Raw genomic sequence first — 18299 nt, forward strand, 5'->3', positions numbered from 1 at the left:
GCTTTATTTTAAGAATGTCTAGAAAATAAATAGTAGTAATGATTTAAATGATTTTAGGTATAATGTTTTCAACTTTTGAAAAATTTAACTCATAGAGTCCATTAACTCCAATGTATTTGTAACAACACTTACTTATTATTGTGTGTTGAAAACATTGTTCATAGAAAAAATAGGTATAACCAGAGACATAAAAGACAGAATGAGACCTCTATAAAGTATTGGCAGGGACATCGGTGAATATATGTAAAGTTGAATTATTTCAGAGATCAGAAGTTAGCCAAAAACTTCAGTCAGTATTATAAATATTTAGAAATTATCGCCAAACATTTTATCTCACATTATCTTCTTCCTGTTGACTGTTACCATCTTACCTGCTAATCTAGACTACTCTCTTGCCTTGTCATTGTAATGCTCCTCTTGAAGTCAGAAACAAACTGAAAAGGATGGCAGTAGGGCTGCAAGATGAGGTAACAGATGGTCAGACCAACTGGAATTTCAGGTACACAAGGAGCAATTCTTTTAGTTCTAGGATGGTCCATATGCTATTTAATTTCACCTTACATGAAACATAATTGGTCTCAATGATTTTATTTCTTAATCTTGCAAGACTATGTAGCATGAGAGCAGTAATCTAAAATATGCAATTTGTTTACTTATACTGACCTGACAGTATCCACCCAAATAAAGTCTTTCTGAGGAATAGCATACTGTGGCTTTGAAAACATAAACTCAATTTTTCAAAGAGTTCATGATCTCTAAGTTCTTCAGGAAATCAGATGCTATATGCTTCTGTGGAACAAAAATAAAATATTAGAAGATAGGACTAATGAGGTTGAATTGGAAGGTGAGCTACTTTTAATTCTTTTTGTAAGATCATATATATTATTTTTAAACAGATTAAGTTCTTCTCTGCTGTAGATATATTAAAGTAAAATGAATTAGATACTTAAAAGGATCTATTATCAAACTTAATGATATTAAAAATAGTCATTCACCTTCATCTTTCTAATTTATCAAATTACTCTGAGGTGCATTCTCTTTCCTGCTTTTGATTGACTGTACATCCAATATTAACTTCACTATATTCTTATTTGGTATTTTGTTTCTTAGTTTTCTCTGCTTATTGCCTTCATTTTTCTATTTCATTATAGCACCTATTTGGAATGCTGAGTTGATAACTAGTACTGAAAATTAGGGTAATTAAGCTATAGGTCATGAGCATTTTTTTGTTCATGCTGCTGTGAAGCAGAATCAAATAATTAAAGAAGTAAAAGAAAATCCAGGCTTTATTCCATATTTGTTTATTTAATTTTAATGGATATATTCTCTGGACTTTATTTAACTCAGAATTGTGGAATAAATTTTACACATCCTATGTATAAAACGTCTCTATTTAGAGCAATAAAAGATCGATAGTTTTAACATACAGCATTATATTAAATATGGGACCATAATTTAAACAACAATGAAATACCACTGCACATATCTGAAAGACTAAGAAACAGGAAATCACATTTTTAGGATCAGCTTAATGATTCTTCTGATTCTGGAAGCATCATCTGACCTTTGTCCCATGAGCTTCAGCCTGGTAAGTTTGGTGGTGCTGACTTCACAATGTTCATGTTTAGCTGCTAGTGAAGGCAATGGCAAGGACTGGGTGATACCTCTGATGATACAGTAGACTGTTAGTCTCTTTCGTTCAGTCATCAGTGAGGGTTCTCAGGAACAGCAAGAGAAACATCAACACCCAACTTGCAAGTTCATTCTAAACCTGAGTCATGTTGGCAAATGACTCAAGGATCCAAGAAAATCACACAGGCAAAGACCAAATTCAAGGGATGGAAAACTATTTTCAGCAGCTTGAAGGAAGGAACTGCAAAATCGCAATGTAGAGAAAATGAGTACATAATATTACTCATAGGAACTCACACACACAGTACATATCAGGATGTATGCATCCACCAGAAATAAAACTCAATAGCTTTTGACATATTCTAGTCTAATCTCTAATCCCAGGCAACCATCACTGTGCCTCCATGAAATTGACTGATTTAGATTTTTCAACTTTTTTAAAAAAAATTTTAAAGTGTAAATCCTATTACCCATGATATACCTTGTTATACCTTGATATTCCCTTTGTAAGTATACTTATCACAAAATAAATAGTCTTAATGGGGATATTGCTGATAACAAAATGAATATATAACCATGACAGGAGGAAAATTTTGGAGGCGATGAACGTACTTAATGTCAAGTCTGTGGTGATGTTTTCCTGGATATATACACCAATTCTGAACATCTTTTGTGATATGATATCACAAAGCATGTCTCCGTAAACTGACTTAAGTGTACTCATAGCAGTAAGAAATCATGTGTCTGATGTTGAACTCTCCCACTTACTAATTTCTATGAATGTTTCATGTGAAAATGTCAGCAATCGCCTTTTATTTAACATAATAAAACAGTGCTTCTCTATAATCTCGTTTCATGAACCAAAGTGGGAACACCATGACCTGAACTCACCCAGTAAGATTAAAAACAGGAATTTAAGAAATAATAAAAATGAAATCAATATGAATATTAACATAGCTTCAATAACATTTAAGCATCTCATTGATATAATGTGTGAAACAGGAGAATTAATCATAATTGTAAGAGCCGTGTTAATGAATGTATGTATGAAGACACCAGCATTTAAACTTCTATTAGGAAAACTTGTTGCTTTCTTTTAAAATTATTCTTGTGTATGGGCATATTGTTCCAGGATCAGGACACATGTCATGTTATAATCCTGTTCAGGATTCAATCATGGCAACACATGGGCTCCTACTCCGAAGTCTCACTGGGTTTAACCCTCAAGGTTCCAAGCACCGCTGGGTGCCCGGGTGGTCCCATTCTGCATGGCCAGGCAGCTCTCTCCCCAGACCTTCACCACAAGCCATGCATTTGATTTTCCAAGCAACACCCGGTGTGGCCTGAGGACCCCCATGGACCTCTTGGGAAGCCACCCAACACATAAGACTCTTTATGTACATACTATCCTTTAAATAGGAGAGACATTGGGTGGTAACAGCACACTTCAGGATTTATAGCCTTGGAACATAGAAGCAACTTTACTGGATTCCCTTGACTCTTTTCAAACCATTTTTCTTTCAGTCTACCCATTCGAACAAGCCAACAATAACCCACAGCACAAGGTTCGATCGCTCAGCTCCCTTCCGCAGAGTACCCTGTCCAATCAATTTATAAGTCTGTGGGTTTATTTTCATAAAGGACTAGTGAATATTCTTAGCTATTTGAAAATATTTAATGATTAGAGACATTAATCACAATAATATTCATTAAAAATACATATCCTTTGGAGCCAGAGAAGTTGTGCAGTGGATTGGGTGCTTTGTCTTACATATGTCTGACCTAGTTTCAATCCTCTGCACCCCAAATGGTCCTCCAAGCCCACCATGAATGATCCCTGAGTGCATAACCAGGAGTAAACACTGAACATAGCGGGATGTGGCAAAATTTGTTTTTAAATAAAAATAGTTGTCTTTCAATGAATTCTAACTGAAAACTAATTAGACACCGAGATTTAATGAGACTAGTGATTATGGTGGAAGACGTTCCTGAAGATATTATTAGTCTTGATTCTGAGACTAGGCTTAGCAGCAATGTTCAATAGATTCATTAACACATTATCATTTGTTTAGAGGTTTTTAAAAAGCATCCTTTGAAATTCTGTAGTACCAGCATTTATGTTTCAAAACACTAAATCTAGTCATATATAGTACTGTATAACACGGTATAGCACTATCCTTTCGTTATTCATCAATTTGCTCGAGTAGGCACCAGTAACGTCTCACAACAAATTGTGAGACTTGTTGTTACTGTTTTTGGCATATCGAATACACCACGGGGAGCTTGCCAGGCTCTGCCATATGGGTGGGGTACTCTTGGTCGCTTGCTGGGCTTTCTGAGAGGGACAGGGGAATCGAACTCGGGTCGGACGTGTGCAAGGCAAATGCCCTACCTGCTCTGCTATTGCTCTAGCCCAGGATAAAGTTAAATATATAAAAATCAATTATATTGTATATAATAACAATGAAAAATTCAAAAATAAAATTAGTAAAAATTCACAGTAGTATCAGGAAGAATAAAATATTTAATAATAAATTAGACAATACCTAATATCCTTGATGAACATTGATGCAAAGGTCCATAACAAAATTTTAGTGGATCAAATCCAGAAATATATCAAAACTATTAAAAACCATTATCAAGTGGGATTCATCTTTATTCAAGCTCGGATCAATATATAACAATCAACAAGACAGGCACCTAACCTCTGTACTATCCCTCCATTCCCTGTCCATGCTATTTTGAATTTTTTTTTCCTAAGATGTCCTTAATTTAAAAGGGTGTGTCCATTGTAGGCTATGATCACTATATTTCCATCACACAATCCGAGTATCCGATGTACTCAATTCGTTATTGACATTATTGCATATAGGCCCATGACATGCTATCTAGTGAGTGAGTTAGTAAAATATAGCTTTTCTGATCTTTAGATTAGCTCTTATGGCACTCTGTAAACAATACTTGCACATGCGCGGGACGGTGATAGGATGTGATGATCTGTGTTGGCGGGCTCTCCGGATGGCTCTCTCTCACCTCCCGCATTTGGTGTTGTGGAGCCGCTGTGTATGGACCAGATAGGGATGGCTCCTCCTTTGTGCTCTGCTTCTGTGTGTGCCGCTGTGTTCTGTTCTGTCTACCTCTCTATTTCTGACTCTGTCTCTGTAGTCTCTCCTCTGGTCTCTTCCAATTTCTCTCTCTCTGGAGCCTTTCTGCTTCTCTCTGGAGCACTTCTGCTTCTCTCTCTGGAGCCTGACCCGCTCTCACTTCTGAATCTGCCCCCTGGATTCGGACATGCTCTACTCGCTTCTGACTGTCTCTCAAATATCAGAGACAAATAAATTCATAAATCTAAGAATTATAAATGATTCGGAGATTATGTTGACCCAATTCCTCTTACTAGGGCATACACCCACAATTTGTTCTCAGTCAGAATGAGGGCCCTGATTGGTCACTGGTGGTCACAAGGCTGCCTCCTGCAGTAATGCCTTCATGTGAACTCTTTCTTCCCTAAGTATGTCTGCTTGTTTTCCCCTCCATTAAGTTCAGTTGCTTCCGATGTAAGCAGTATTGCTTTAAAAACAACAGAAAGTATTTTGCCTCTACTTTGACCCCATTCTCCTCCATTGCGTTAAATCTATTTTATTGGAAAGGTGACAGTTTGTTCCTTCTGCCAAGAGGGTGATATAGTATTGAACCGAGAATGTCTGTCATTGATAAGCTTATACAAATACTCTCCTTCTTCTTGGTGGCAGTGTGGTAAATAGCACACAGCTTTGTCACTGCCAGCTAATGCTACCTAAGAACTTTAAAGGGGAAATGGAAACAGAAGTGTTACTAAAACGAGTGTCTGATTGTATTAAATCTGACTGGTATACTGCAGCTGGGAAAGAGAAATGGATTATGGCTTCTCTGTGATTGTTTCAAAGTTATATATTTATGCTGGTCTCCCAGGATGAGCTGATATTAATGGGACTCGCCAAGTGCTGGAACCCAGCACACTTTTATCAGCTGTGCATGGATGACATCTGGCAGACAATTAATCAGAAGACGGTATAATTTCCCCCAGTCATCAGGGAAGAGGGGAGTCATTTGAATCTAGCAAGTTTTATGTTTTATTTGTTATTTTTGTCTTAAAGGCTAAGAAAGTGTTAGAAGATCTCTATAATTACCACACATTCTTATAGTGATCAAAATTAAAACTATCAAGTAAAGACAGCCAGATGTAGCATTCCAGGGAATGAGAATAGATTTGTTTTCTGAATATTTTGAAAATTGAAGTGAGTTAAGTGATTTATAAAGTCAACTGTTATTTTTCTTAAATAAATTAAAATAATATTGACAGAAGAGCAAGCAACATATACATATTTATATAAAAGTGGCATGTAACTTAGGAAGTGCTAAGGAACTCTTGCTCTCTTCTTAAACTGGACTGGTTTTTAAAAAATGGCACTGTTATCTTAAACTGGACTGGTTTTTAAAAAATGGCACTGTTATCTTCAATAAGAAATTAGAGAGGAAATTAATCATTATTATCTTTGTAATTGTAAGACAATGCTCAGGTGTTCATGTTATATCAGTTACCCACAAGAATCAACATACAAATGTTCACAAGAATCATTTTTTAGTAAAGGACACATTTCTATCAATAATATTATGGTGAAATATATCTATTCATAGCCAGGGATTTTGCCTAACATAAGTTTCTGAGAGCTACCTTGTGTCGTAAATTGGAGTGCTGTGTCAGTAAGAAAACAGCGCTGTTCTTTTTCTCACTGGTTCAAATACAGGTTTACATAGGAACTAGAAAGATGGCATGTTCGTTGAGCATCCAAGCAACCCTGGATACAACTGAAATGCAGAAAAATTCGGGGAGTTTTTTTCTACTTTCATTAAGTAGAAACAGATTTTCTTTATCAGGACCCAGGGACTGAAAACCTATCTAGGTCACTGTATATGTGTCAATAAGTGTGAGACCGAGAAAGGCTTGAATGTCGTGTTTTGTTTTTTATACACTTTATCTCTTTGGGAAAATCTTATTTTGCTAAAACCCTACCATTAATTATAGATTTCTTAAACCTTGCCAGTTTCTACATTTGGTAATATCTATTTGCTAGAGGTGTTGCCTTACTATTGTTATTTTCTAGCATTAAAACAAAGTGGGTTGTTATCCTACTTGTCATAGTAGGCTTCACATTGAAGTTTGTCAGACAACCTGGCTGGACCCTCTGATTGTTTATCACCGTGGCTTCACTGTGGATTTAAGTCTGCTGGAATCATCCAAATGGTCCAGATCAGAAATAAATATGGCTTGAAGTGATGATCTTTTCCTTTTCAGTACTTGCATATTTTGCAATTATGATTATATATGCTTAACTTAAAAATATAAGGCCATCTGTTCTACAAAAACAGACAATGCTTGTTCTATCAAATGTTTCATACAAGACCTAGCATAAAAGTTTACAAAGTATGGGTAGCAACTTTTTATTGATAAAAGCAAATGATTCCTCTTTCTCTGTTAAGTGAAGCTTAAACTTTATTTTTGGTTATAGCAATTTCTGGTCAGAAAAAAAATTGAATATTAGATTCTCTTACCTGATCATTTTTTCTTTTATTTGGCACATACTTGGCAATGCTCAGGGGTTACATATAGCTCGCCATTAGGGAATTACTGCTGACAGTGCTCGAGGGGCCATATGGGTTGCTGGGGATTGAACTCAAGTTAGCCGTGAGCAAGGCAAATGTCCTACCCACTGTACTATTTAGAGTTCTGGCCCCAAACCTGATCATTGATGTTTGTCAGTACGATGAACTAAGCTAAGCCTTCTTTGTCCATTGTAAAATCCAGGATAGAGGATTTGTGAAAACAATAATACTAAAGGAAAAAAATAGAAAAATGGGAGGATGGAGGAGAGTGCACTGGAGGTGGGGAGGAGAATACAGAAAACCCTCTATGGAGAGAATATATGAAAAAGAAAAGTAATAAGGAATGAAATAAAGATTCAAGAATGACTAGAACCTATTTAAGCAGAGAAGAGATGTAACCTGATAATATGCTAAAAATTATGCTTGGTACATTATGGAAAATTCCAGGGTTTGGCAAGGATATAAGGAGACACTGGGCTAGGAAGGTAGTTCAAAGATAAAGTCCAGGCTTCTCATATGTGAGACCCTGGATTCAGTCTATGTGGCAGCGACAGACAACAGTGTAATGGGAATACATAGGACCTCCAATAATCTGGGAGAGAAAGAGATAGCAACCGTGATTTGATATTGGTATGATTTGCTTTTGGTATACGCTTACCAAAATTGAACAATCACATCTTCACCAGTATTGACAATGTCTGGAATATGGGAGTTTATATCTTCTGTGTGTTTGCTGTGGTAACAGTGAGTGTGGTATATTGTTCAATATTAGGCCAAAAAGTATCTCCAAAAGATAGATAAACAAGAAATCCATTCAAATGAAGGAAAGCAAATGAATGAGAAAAAGCTTGCAACTATGTTATAAAAGAAATCAAAAAAAGAGAACAAAATTAATGATTCAGCTAATATTTAAGGAAACATTTGACTGAAAAGTCATGGGAGGTATCTTCTTTCATGGCCTTTCCTAAATTGGTCATTAATTTAGTAAGTTGATGACTAAAATATTCAAAGCTCCAAGACATATTTATAAGAATCAAACTTTTTGTTTTCATGTCAGGCTGGAGTGATAGCACAGTGGTAGGGCATTTGCCTTGTGCCCGGCCGGCACGGCTGAGCCTGGTTCAATTCCTCCACCCCTCTAGGATAGTCCGGCAAGCTACTGAGAGTATCTCGCCCGCAGGGCAAAGCCTGGCAAGTTACCCATGATGTATTCGATATGCCAAACACAGTAATAACAAGTCTCACAATGGAGACGTTACTAGGCTCGCTTGAGCAAATCGATGAACAACAGGAGAACAGTGCTACAGTGCTACCCTGGGTTTATATTCTGATCATATGTTATGGAAGGATATTATCTACTTCTTTTATATCTAGATTGATACTAATTACTCTTACTTTATCTGGAATACTGAGAAATTACCTTTGTATATTCTTTAAATAAGCAATTATAATTTTTCATGGAATGACACATATATGATAGAAAGCATTACCGTGGGGTCTGCAGTATTGTAGAGGTAGAGCACAGGTCTTGAACATACCCTGCTTTGAACCTTGACATACATGATTCCCCTAGCTCTGCTGGGTGCAGTCCAGAGGCCCTGGGAACAGCTGGGTTTGGTCTGGGAGGCCTCCTGATCATGGCTAGGGTGGCCTGGATAATCCCTGGCACCCAGTGGCTAAGCCCAACTGTGACTTCAGCTCTTGCATTGTCCTGTCTCCTTGGCTGAGTACTGATGGCTAGTGGGGGGGTGGGGGGGGTGTTCCCTGGGAGTGTTCCCTGGGATCTCTGGAGCCCCATGTATGTGTTCCAAAAAAAAAAAAAAGAAAATTGAATGCTATGTATGAAAACCTATAAACAACAGTATTGTGAACCACAGTGCAAAAAGATGACAAAAACAGGAAGGAAGGAAGGAAGGAAGGAAGGAAGGAAGGAAGGAAGGAAGGAAGGAAGGAAGGAAGGAAGGGAGGAAGGGAGGGAGGGAGGGAGGGAGGGAGGGAAGGAGGGAGGGACGAGCATCCCTCTGAGATGCAGACTGGTGGGTGGAAGCCAATAGGGGTGGGAGGGATTGATGGAGGGTAGTGAACAATGGGGAAAAGACAGTGTTGAAGCATTGTTTGTGTGAACCCAATCATGGATAACTTTGTAATTCCATGATGACTAAATGAAAAAAGAATTAAAAAAGAACTTCAATACAGTCACTTTTTTTTTCTTAACCCCCCCCCCCCCCCAGTTTTCAATTTGCATTCTGAAGGACTCACTCCTAGAAGCTTGTTAGGAAACTATTTAAAACTAAGTTCTGATCAAACAGAATAGAGTCACAGAGTGGACTCATCTGGGTTTATTAAAAAACACATTTTATAATCAGGTCCATTTTATTACTTCAAACAATAAGTTCTCTTGGCTGGGATCCAGGAGCAAATTACATTTTTGCTAGCCTATATTTCATAAGAAAAACAAAGAAACAGACTCTAAGGCATTAATTTTTCTCCCTCTTCATTGAACTTTATTTTTAAATAACAGCTTTAAGAGTGGGGGTTGTTGGGCCTCATCCAACTGTGTCTGGACTTATGCCTGCCCCTGTGTTCAGGGATCACTTCTGGTGGGGCTTGGAATCTAACCGGAGTTGAACCGATACTATCTCTCTGGCTCACAACTATTTCCTAAATCCAATATCCCATCACATTTTGTCAGCTTTAATCTCAAAATATTCCCTTTCTTCTTGTATTTCTATTGCCAGCTCTATTCTTTTCCTGTGTGCTAGTTCAAAACAGCAGACAGATTTTTTTTGTACTTTTGCTTGCTATGTCCTCTGACTTTCGAGTGTATTTGTCTATTGTTTCTAATATCCAGCCACTGTTTCCATTCTCAGTTCTATCACCTAATACACCACAGGATTAACCAACTGAAGCCCTTGATCTTTATCTTTCCAACAGCAACTTCTTTGGGGTACCCCTTTTGTCCAACCACAATTCCTGGGAGCATAGGGTAAACCCACGCTTAAGAAGAAGAAGGTGTGAGGGGATGAAATTTTGTTGTAGGCAATGACGATGATTAATATTCTGAAAATAATTCATTTTGCCCAAAGAGTCTTTTCTAACACCTTAAAATGTATGAGATACCAGTGACCCATTAAGACTATACTCTTTTTTGCCAGGGATGGGGGGATGGGGGGGAGGGATATTATCCTGGTGGTGGAAAATGGGCACTGGTGGAGGGATGGGTATTTGATCGTGGTATGACCGAGATCCAAGCACAAAAATTTCTAAATCTACAACTGTACCTCATGGTGTTTCACTAATAAAAAAAAAAAAAGACTATACTCTCCAGGGCAGGGAAGGAAATCCCAGCAGAGGACATTTAAAAGCAGCAATTGAAGAATAATATATATATATAGATATAGATATACTATACATATATATTAGATCCATAATTAGTTCATTATATTTTATGGATAATTTCTCCTTATTGACATATAAACAACCCAGGAGCTTTCCATCCAATACACAAATAATAATGTATTAAATGTGACTCTGAATAAGGTCATTTCCCAAAGGAAAGGACCAAACAGTGCATATGCCTTCCCAAAGATTATTTCTGTTTGGGCTGATGATCTGCTCTTGATCGATGCACAGGGAGAAAGACTGCCTAGAGCTTTTGTGGCATGGAACATACCGTATACTTATCCTAGTTCTTTAGACCTTCTTCTGGCACTGTGATTAAGGAATTTAATACCAAATCTTTAGAAGACAGAATGTACATGGATGGTACATTCTGGGAGTATTTGAATGGTAAAAGGAAAAGGATATTAAGTAGAGACAAGTGCTCTGCCTTTTTGCAGAGCCCGATCTGCCTGTTTCCACTCTTGAGCACGTTGCCGAGATTGTGCCCAACCCTCTCCTATCCCACTGCACTCATATCCCATAACCATATGCTCTGAATGGACTCTTCACACTTAGGAAAATAAATTGAGAGTCTTGACTTGCAAATCCACAAATGATTAATCTTAATGTTTGGAGAAAGCATGAAACCAAGAACAAATATATGTTTTTACTAGATTAATGTGCAGCAGTTATGACATTTATGCTTCTATAAGGCAGTTTGCTCTAACTTATGTCAATGCAGTAGTTTATTTTAGAATGTTATGATTTTCATTTAATTAAAAAACATGAATTGCAGATGGCTTTTTTCTTTCACCAGAAAACATAAAAAAATCTAATCTTAGGATGATAAAATAGAAGAAAACAAGGTTTCAACAGAGCCTCTGGACATTTCACATGGTAATTACTATGCCTATATATTAAAAAATAAGTTTTAGATGGATGGTCAGTTGTTGTATCCAAAATATTTTTAAGGTTCACCGCAAGCTATCAATGTGGTCCAAAGTCAGTGTAATGGGAGAACTTGAATAATTGAGTTGGTTGTGGGGGCTTGGCAGGGAGGGACCCTTGGGTCCTCAGCAGAGGGCAGGGTTCAATGGTGATGGGTGTGAGGTTGAAATTATGTGCATAAGAAACCATTATTAATAGTGTTGTAAAACACAGAATTTAAACTAATATATATATATATTGCATTCTTGAGGACCTTAATAGTGATAAGTTCATTTCAGTTTCATTTTTGTTCATTGTTTTTGAAAATAATAGCTATAATTATAGAATTATCTTGTGAAATAGGAGGTAAAATTTTTGGTGTAGAAGATATCTGTAAGAAAAATCGCTACACTAAATTTTCTATATAGAATTTTTCTAATTAAATTTTGAATTTGTATCTATTACATTTAAAATTTTATATTTAATTTATTTGGCCTTGTTTTCTCTTGGGGTAGGAGAAATCACATGTTATATTCTATGCCATATACTGTCATTCTCCTTAAAAATTCTACTTGAAAACTAGTTGCAGTTTTTCTCTTATTTTTCCCTGCCTCATTCACATTAACTTTGATTATTCTTGTCCTGGGCTGGAGCGATAGCACAGTGGTAGGGTGTTTGCCTTACAAGCGGCCAACATGGCCGACCCGAGTTCGATTCCTCCGCCCCTCTCGGAGAGCCCGGCAAGCTACCGAGAGTATTCGATATGCCAAACACAGTAACAACAAAGTCTCCAATGGAGACGTTACTGGGCCCGCTCGAGCAAAATTCTTGTCCTAGTACGTGTATTGGTGTTAAAGATGTTTCATTTAATGATCAAAGAGAAAGAAGTACTTCTAAAGTTGGAGGATTTGTAGATGCCACAGAGTTAATATTCAAATCAATGACTTAAAAATTAGGAAAATCTAGGATTTTAAAGCATCATATCAATAGGACAAATTAAAGACAAATTAAGTACATACCAATACTTTCGACATATTCCTGCCTATTTTGGACCAAGTGACTGGAACACGTTTCTATAATGTGATTAGCATTTCCTAGAATGAGTAATTGTCACAGTTGCTGTTGTGGAAAAGTAATTAATTACATGAACTAATTATAGTTTTCCCTCAAGTATACTTTGTTTCAAACCTTTTCTTCCTAGAAAATGAAAAAGCAGTATTGTTTGTATCTTGATAGGTAGAGCAACATTCCACCTACCAATATTGCAGAGGTGGTAAAGACACCAACAGAATGTAGAACATGTAGGTGAAACTAACACCGTGGAAAAGCAAAATTTTCTCATAAATTATATTTATGCTAAGATTTGACTTTGAAGGAGCATCTCTAAGATGAACATTTACTTTGGTAAAAGAAAATTCTCTCCAATTTGCATGAAGAGCACTACAGAGAACTCCGTCATCTCACCAGCTATGATTCGCAGTTTCAGAAAAACTCAATATGAGTATGACGCTGAAACACAGTAATTTGTATATGTATGTCAGATGTACATATTAACTACTTTGATTAATTTTAGCTTAACTTCAGTAAGATTTACCCTGATCATTCAGTATTCATGTATTCAGCATTTTGTTCTGCCAAAACCCAGGGGAAAAAATGATTTTCCAAAGAAGGATTTGAAGTTTAGGACGTATCTATTCAGAATACCAAAGCAGCCATATTGCCTTGAATTGTATAATAGAAATTATCAAGCAGAGGTGCTTGTGAGTCTGTATTATTTACAATGCCACATTAGTGGTAATTAGAAAATCAACTTTTCAAAAATGTTTCAAGTGTCACTTGATCACTTGATATCCCATTACTCATCAATTTGCTTGAGAGGGCGCCAGTAACGTTTCCATTCATCCCTGTTGCTTGCTAGCATAGCCCAGTGGCATCTTCTCATTTTAGGAAACACGAAGAGCCTCAAACTGATCATTCAGAGTCTTGACGAAGAAGTCTGACCATCTCATAGATGCGTGATTATGGGATCTTTTGACGCCCCATGGAATTCAGTCGGTAATGGCTCTAGTCCAGCGGTCGTCTCCAAATCTCATTACGTGTCCAGCCCATCTGATTTTTGATGCCTCAGCAAATGAGACAGCATCCCTGATTCTTGACCTTTGATGGAGGTCGGAACTCTGAAGTCTTTCTCTCATTTGCATGAAGTGTGATACTCCAAGCATAGCTCTTTTGATTCTTCTTTAAGAGACCCGAATGGCGTTCTCATCCAGTTTTCATAGGGCCCAAGTCTCTGAGGCATATGTTAATGCAGGAAGAACAGTGGAATCAAAGAGATGTACTTGGAGCTGGAGGTTCTTCGTCCTCTTAGTTATTTCTTCAACCTCATGAAGGCGTTCGAAACTGCTCTCTTCCTCCTGTGCAACTGAGGTGCCAGGTCATTCGTCATGTTGACTCCTCAACCTAGGTACACATAACTGTTGCACATGGAGATGGTCGTTCCGTTGAGAGCAAGTGGAACGTCAGGAATAAGACTGTTTCTCATGAACATTGTCTTTGTGAGATTCAACTGTAATCTGACCTTTCCACACTCAGGGCCAAAGTCGGTCAGCATTTGTGCCACTTGGCTGATGTTTGGTGTTATAAGAACAATGTCATCAGCAAAGCAGAAGTGGTGTAGTTGCCGACTATCTATCTTCACTCCCATTCCTTCCAATTACAGTCCCCGCATGACGTTCTCGAGGTTGGTACTGAAGAGTTTTGGTGAAATAGTATCACCCTGCCGAACCCCTTCTTGACATCGATGATCACTTCTTTGTAGAATTGTGAGATCCTGGTAGTGAATCCATAATAAAGCTCATGGAGGATCCTGATGTATTGAGTTTGAACGCCCTGATTGGCTAGGACTTTGACGACCACTTCCATCTCAACAGAATCAAAGGCCTTCTTTAAATCATGAATGTTAGACAGAGTGGCATCTTGAACTCCCAAGAAGCCTCAATGAGCTTGGTTATTGTATGGATATGTTCAGTGGTGCTGAATCCTTTGTGGAACCCAGCTTGCTCGCATGGTTGTCCTTCATCTAGTGTTCTGCCAATTCTATTCAGGATAACTCGAGTGAACAGCTTGTAGATGACAGACAATAGGCAGGTTGGGTGATAGTTGCCAATGTCGTAGATGTCTCCCTTTTTGTATAGTATTACAGTCCTGCTGGTTTTCTGTTGGGACGGAACCTTGCATTCAGACAGCAGCGTGTGAAGAGCCAAGCAAGTGTGTTGATGAGTACTGACCGTAGCTTCTTCCGGTGTTCAGGTCTGACCTTGTCTGGGTCAGATACTCTTTGTTTTTTACCAACGAGATGGCGTGTTAGATTTCGGAAAGGAGAATGTTGGGAACGACATATCCATCCTGCGGAATTTGGTATGTGGGCAAGTGGACGTGGCTATTAAAGAGATCTGAGTAGAAGTCATGAATAATATTCTCCATTGCCCTTCTGGAAGATGTGATAGATTTATCAGGACGTCGGCGGGCAGTCATCTTGGTCTTGTAGTTGGTGAAGGACAGGTGGGCGTTATGGATACTTTTCCCGGCTTCTGCTGCATCTACCAGCACTGCTGCTCTTCTCTCTTTGAGGTCTTCCTTGATCGCTTCTCTGCACTGCTTTGCGAGCTCAGATGTTTTCTTGCGGTTGCCTGAGGCATGCACCAAGCTACGTTGGCAAATAAGCTCAAGAGTTTTCGAAGACGGGCATTGTATTTTGTGGTTATCTCTCTCTTGGCTTTCCTCACACAATCATGGAGGTGCTGAACCAGTCAATCGTATTCCTCGTCAATGTTGTCAATGATGGCATCTTCCCATGTTGCCGCAACAGAGCCAAAGAGCTCCCAGTTGGTGGTCGTTCTGGGAGTTCTCTTCTTAAACTTTGCAATCCTTTCTCCCCGCTCTGTGAAGTAGAATTTTGCATGAAGGAGACAGTGGTCCGATCCTGTTTGGAATTTTGGGATAGCAGTGACATCAGTCAGGCAAAACCATTGATTGAAGATAATGTGGTCAATTTCATTGTGGAACCGACCACTGGGAGACTCTCATGTCCAACGTTTAGATTCTGCCTTCTGGAACTGTGAGTTACCATGGACGGTCTTGGTTGACATGATGAACTCAGACAATCTGTTACTCTGTTCGTTCCATTCTAGGCCATGGGTCCCGATGTGGAGTTCTTCAGCTGATATTCTTGGTCCTATGTTGGCATTAAAATCACCGACGGGGGCTGGAACAATAGCACAGTGGGTAGAGCATTTGCCTTGCATGCGGCCAACCCGGGTTCGATTCCAAGCATCCCATATGATCCCCCGAGCACCTCCAGGGGTAATTCCTGAGTGCAGTGCCAGGAGTAACCCCTGTGCATTGTCAGCTGTGACCCAAAAGGTAAAGGTAAAGGTAAAGGCCCTCCCGTTATTCATCGATTTGCTCGAGCGGGCCCAGTAACGTCTCCATTGGAGATTTTGTTGTTACTGTGTTTGGCATATCGAATACATCACAGGTGGCTTGCCAGGCTCTGCTGTGTGGGCGAGATACTCTCGGTAGCTTGCCGGGCTCTCCGAGAGGGGCGGAGGAATCGAATTCGGGTCGGCCATGTTGGCTGCGTGCAAGGCAAACGCCCTACCGCTGTGCTATCGCTCCAGCCCAAAAAAGAAAAAAATATCATTGACAATGATCTTGTAGAAGGTGTGGTCTTTATAGAACTTCTCCAGCTCCATGTAGCACTTCTCAATTTCTCCTTCATCATAATTGGATCTTGGTGCGTAGACAACGAAGATAGAAACTGCCGGCAGTGAGCCACATCTATTCAAGTGTAATTGTTTGATTCGGGTTGTTAGGCATTCAAATGAATCAATGTTCATGGCTAAGTTCATGTTGACAAGGACACCAAGGCCATTGACGCCCCTTTGTCGCATGTTTCGAGGAACAGTTCTTCTCCAGTGTTGAAATGGCATGATGTGATTGATGCCTTCTCGTCTCGGTCAGACCAATGATGTCATACTTGATCTTTCGCACTTGTACTATCAGGTCCTCGATGGATCCATCAGATGCCAGTGTACATGCATTGAAAGCACAGACAGTCATTTTGTCTTTCTTTATTTTGGCAGCCTAGTTCGACCTTGAGATTTTATCAGCCTCTCCTTCCACATCCTTCTGAATGCTGCCGTATTCAGGGTCAGAGGAATGAGACCCATTGTATTTACTGGATTTGGCATATCAAATACACTACGGATAGCTTGCCAGGCTCTGCTATGTGAGTGGGATATTCTCGGTAGCCTGAAAACACAAATAAATTTTACAGGTGTTCCTATTCAGGCATATGTGCTGGTATTGTACTCTTAGTAGCCTGCCGGGTTCTCTGAGAGCGAGAACTAGAGAATAAGAAGTTCAATAATAACACCAAGCTTCCGGGAACTTGGTGTTATAGTCTCTGGATCCTGGCCGTTGATGGGATTACATGGCAGTTGGTTAGTGTAACTGTCTAGCTACTGGAAGGCCCAGTCCCGAACCGAGCAGGCTTGGAGATCTCAGCCCCAGGTCCCGTACACCTGGGTTCCTCTGCCAGTTCCTTCATGCATGCGGCTTATCCAAGTGTGTGGAGAGTGGTCTCAGGATGGCTTTGGCTGGATCCTGGAGGTCTTCAAGTGTAGTTATACATTTAACATTATAATTTAACATTATTAGTAGAAAGAAATAATTCAAGCATATAGCCTATTCTGCTAAAATCAACTTAGTATTTAATTATTCTTTCTTTCTATTCAAATAAACATGAAACAAAGTCCTATCTCAAGTATTAAAATGATAGTAATGAAACAGAAGATTTACAACAAATTAAAACAAACTTCATGTCATCATAATATTCTTAAAATACCCTTGAGGTGGAGATAAAGTCATTGAGCAGGGAAGTAAAGACGCATAATTCAGTGTAACTCATATAGTGTAGACTCTGCACACCCTAGGGATGATCACAAAAGGATTTTATAGAATGATAGGTTGGTATTCACTGAAGTACTGAATCAACATAAAGCTTTCTGGGCTCTCTAAGAGGGGCAGAGGAATCGAACTCGAGTCAGCCATGTTGGCTGCGTGCAAGGCAAACGCCCTACGGCTGTGCTGTCGCTCCAGCCCCTTTCACAAGTGGTGAAAATATTCTAGGTAAACAATAACGCTAGTCGAATCACACTCTGTGCAGACGTGGTGGTGGGATATATAATTATTTTCAATTGTGAATAGAGACTGTCAATATGGTCAATCCTTCTTAAATCTCCTTAAGAACGTCTTAAGGAGAGGGAAAAATAAATTTATAGTAGCCATTTTCAAGAGAAAAAGAGACGTAATACATGGGTAAGTTTGAGAATCAATTTGAAGTTTAAATTCTGGAAGTTAAAGGGAAATTGATTGGATAGCTCTGTTGTCATGTTGGCATGTTGGCACATATGTACAAAAATGTAACCAGATCAGTTCTAGAATTAGCTGGAATGGACATCTGGTGGGAAAACAGATGGGAAACAAGTGATGTCCACGGAGGTAGAGCAATTTACGAAGGCCTATATTGGGGAAAATGGGTGATTTTGATAAGAAAGAAGCTCAAATTTCTTGGTCCAGCAGTTCCAGAGACTTGGAAGTACTTGGAAATGCTTGTTTACAGGATGTTGCTTGCAATTAATGTTTTAGTGGGA

The 18299-nt window shown here is 38.8% G+C and overlaps 1 protein-coding gene across 4 annotated transcripts in view; it reads left to right on the forward strand.

Moving 5' to 3' along the window:
- The window catches only part of CNTN5 (contactin 5), an 863350-nt gene that overhangs the window by 326595 nt on the left and 518456 nt on the right, over positions 1 to 18299 (forward strand). The window lies entirely within an intron of this gene.

This window comes from Sorex fumeus, unplaced genomic scaffold, assembly GCF_029834395.1.
Source record: "Sorex fumeus unplaced genomic scaffold, SorFum_2.1 ptg000028l, whole genome shotgun sequence".
Lineage (NCBI taxonomy): Eukaryota > Metazoa > Chordata > Mammalia > Eulipotyphla > Soricidae > Sorex > Sorex fumeus.